Source organism: Papaver somniferum, chromosome 6 (genome assembly GCF_003573695.1).
Source record: "Papaver somniferum cultivar HN1 chromosome 6, ASM357369v1, whole genome shotgun sequence".
Taxonomy (NCBI): domain Eukaryota; kingdom Viridiplantae; phylum Streptophyta; class Magnoliopsida; order Ranunculales; family Papaveraceae; genus Papaver; species Papaver somniferum.
Genome location: NC_039363.1, coordinates 16,481,072 through 16,485,116, shown reverse-complemented (window position 1 = coordinate 16,485,116; position 4,045 = coordinate 16,481,072).

The window sequence follows — 4,045 nt, the reverse complement described above, 5'->3', positions numbered from 1 at the left end:
AAAAAAGGTACCCTGGTAATTCTTACGTAGGCATGCTGATCGATTCAATAAATGTGCTAATGATCATAGTGACGTCATGTCAGTTGTACGGTTTTACGATTTTAACTCTAAGCTAAAAACCACCATCAACAGTAGTACATTGGTTGATAGACTGTAGGAGATGAATGGATGATAGAAGGTTGATGAGATGTATATGCTGATTGTGTCTTGTAGTGACAGGCTGTAATTGCTCACTGTCTCTTACATACCCCCTCAAACTGAGCACTATCAAAGTGTAATAGTTTTCCTTGTAATCTGATAAACTGGTTCTTTGACAAGACTTTAGTAAATTAATATTCAATGTTCTGAAGTGAAGGAACATACCTGACTGTCAAGAACCCAATCATGACTAAACTTCTAATGGAATGATAGTCAATTTAAATATGCTTGGTTCTTGCATGATACATAGGATTTGCAGCTAAACTCCCTGCACCAATATTATCACAAAACAAGGTACAAGAATATCTGATAGGAGCACCAAGTTCATCCAAAATGTATGAGATCCATCTAATTTCTGAAGCAGCAACTTCCAGATCCTTATATTCAGCTTCTTTAGAAGAATGAGACTGTGTAGGTTGTTTCTTTGAAGACCAAGCAACTAAATTCTGACCAAAAAAGACACAGTAAGCGGAAGTAGATTTTCTTGAGTCAGGACAACCTGCCCAATCACTGTCAGTAAATGTTGTAATGACAGAACAATCACCTCTCCCAAGAGTTATACCAGTACCTAAAGAGCCTTTAATGAACCTCAAAATTATTTTGTGCAATTGTAGATGAATATCAGTAGGCTTATGCATAAACTGTGCAACATAGTTCACAGCATAACTACATCTGGTCTGGTAAGAGTGATATACTGTAATCCTCCTACTAAGCTTCTGTAATAAGCAGGATCCTCTAATAAAGTACCATCATACAAAGAAGCTCTTCTTCCCTAAGAAACAGGTGATTTTCAAGGTTTGCAGTCAACCATGTTAAATTTCTTTAATAACTCAAGAGAATACTTATTTTTATTAAGAAGCAGAGAATGTGTGGATTCATCTATCTTAGCTTCAATACCTAGAAAGTAAGATAGGTTACCTAAATCCTTCGTAGAAAATTCCTTCTTGAGACAATAAATAAAAGTTGATAACTCAGCATCAGAATTTCCAACAAGTATAATATCATCAACATATACTAGGAGAATCATTTTGATGCCTGACTGACTGAGATAGAACATTGAGTGATCACAAGCTGACTGTTTGAAACAATAAGAAATCAAAAATCCACTGAATTTGTCAAACCAGGCCCTAGTATCTTGTTTAAGGCCATAAAGAGACTTCTTTAGATGGAAAACATGAGAAGGAAATTTAGAAGAAACAAAACCAGAAGGTTGTTCCATATATACATCTTCAGTGAGAGTTCCATGCAAGAATGCATTTGATACATCAAGTTGCTTCATTGTCCATTTGTGTTGTAAAACTAAAATGAAAACACATCTAATAGTGGTGGCCTTTACAACAGGACTAAAAGTATCTTCATAATCAATTTCATCTACCTGATGATATCCTTTTGCTACCAGTATGGCCTTAAACCTTTCCAAAGTACCATCATACTTTTTTTTTTCTTATAGACCCATTTACACCCAAGTACATTCATACCAGGAACATAAGGAACATATTCAAAGGTATCATTTTCAAGTAAGAAAGTATGCTCATTAGTCATTTCCTGAACCCAGTTAGGAAGTTTGGAAGCTTTCTTAAAAGAGGTGGGTTCTTTCATTGTATCTAAGATAGCCGCAAAAGCCTTAGGAACATGATGTTTAGTGTGACTATGAGCAAGAAAATCAGATGGTACTTTTTTGGATTTTTTAATACCAGATTTAGACCTAGTATGTATTTGAGTAGGCGTTGAAACATCACTTGAAAAGGGAGGTAAAGAGACTGAAGATACCTGAGAAGAAGTATTTGTTGGAGAAGTATCACTTGAAGCTGAAATATTTGCTGCAGAAGTATCACCTGAAGCTAAAGCAATATTAGGCAATGAAGCAGCAGAAGGAATGTATGCTGCAGAAGTATCAGATGGAGTTAAAGTAACAGGAGGCAGTGACATAGTAGAAGTAATGTGTTATGCAGAAGTATTAGGGTGAACTAAAGTAGCAGGACAGACAGTAGAAGCACCGTATGGAAATACTGATTCATTGAACACAACATGAATAATAGTATAAACTTTGTGAGTAGCTGGATCATAGTATCTATAACCCTTGTGAAAAGGGCTATATCCTAGAAATACACAAGGAGTAAATCTAGGACTCAATTTATCCTTTCTTGTATTAACAATATTGGGAAAGCATAAACACCCAAAAATCTTTAGGAAGGCATAGTTTGGTAATCTGTCAACCAAAACTGCATAAGGACATTTATAGTTTAATAATTTTATTGGTGTACTATTAACAAGGTATGTGGTTGTTAAAAAGGCATTAAACCAAAATATTTTAGGTAGAGAAGCTCTAAAAGATATTATATTATCAACCTCAGTAATCTGCATGTGCTTTCTCTCAGCAGCCCCATTTTGTTGATGAATATTTGGAAAAGAAATGCTCACAGAAATACCATTAGAATCCAGAAAAGCTCTAAACTGCCCCTTAACCAATTCATAAGCACCATCAGTTTGGAACTCCTTTATTTTGAAATACAATAAATTTTCCATTGAAGTTTCGAACAGTTTGAAACAAGATAAATTATCAGATTTACACTTCATTGGAAAAATCCAATTGAATTTAATGTAGTCATCTACAAACAAAATGTAATATTTATATCCTAAAGTAGACTGAATGGGAGCAGGTCCCCAAATGTCACAGTGGTTAAGAGCCAAAGGATTCTTGGAAATAGAACTAGACTAGAAAATGGTAAACATTTTCTTTTCCGAAGCTCACAATAGCTGCAAACATTCTCAAGCACTTTGCTGGAAAGATTGATAGTTTCTGAAGACTCAAGTTTCTTGATTATTTATGCAGCTGAATGTCCCAGTCTTTGATGCCATATGTCAGGTGAATCTAAAACTGAAGAAAGAGCTAGTTATTGTCTGTAGAAGATGTTGGTGAGATGACTTCATAATATAGAGATTGTGCTGCATCAAATCTCTAGCCAATACTTGTTTATTGAGAATTGACTTTATTTCATACCCCCAAGGAAAGAATTCAAAAGAACATTTATTATCAGCAGTGAATTTAGTAACGGAAAGAAGATTGTGTTTTATATGTGGCACAAAAAGAACATTATCCAACACAAAGGACTTAGAGCTAGTGGAAGGAGCTAATGTAGTTGTACCGGTAAGAGAGATTGGTAGAAGCTTACCATCACCAATCATAACTTGTTCATCACCAGTGAATTCCTCTGAAATATTGAGAATTGTAGAATCATTGGTCATGTGACTTGTTGCACCAGAATCAGGAATCCAGACAGTCCCAGTCTCATCTTCTCCCCAATGACCAGTAGGAGTAAAACATTCACCTGAAGTAGCAGGTGATGCAACATTTGTAGAAGAATGAGAAGCAGCAGCATCAGCCTAAGGAGTGAAAACTGGAGTTGCAATCTCCATTCCAGCAAAAGATTTTTCAACAGCTGAAGTAGAAATCTTCTTGGAAGCAGAATACCTAAATCTACATCTACTAGCAAAGTGTCCCATCTTATTACAAATTTGACAAAAAATTGTTAAATAATCAACTCTCTAACTTGGATTGAATTCACCTCTTTGAAATGTGGGACCCCCATGACTATTGTGAGAAGATGAATTTCCAGCAATTTTGGAGTAGTAGATGTGTGATGATTTCCAGAAGTATTAGAAGAACTACCATGAGAATTTGCAAGTTTTCGCACAAAAAAGGCAGAATTAGTTGGATCTACAACTAGAGGAGAGTAAGATTCATGTTCTTGATCTTTAAGTCATTGCTCATGGTGAATTAAACGAGATTTAAGTTCAGAAAAGTCAAGAGGAGTTTCACGGTTTTGAACAGTAATAACAAAATGAG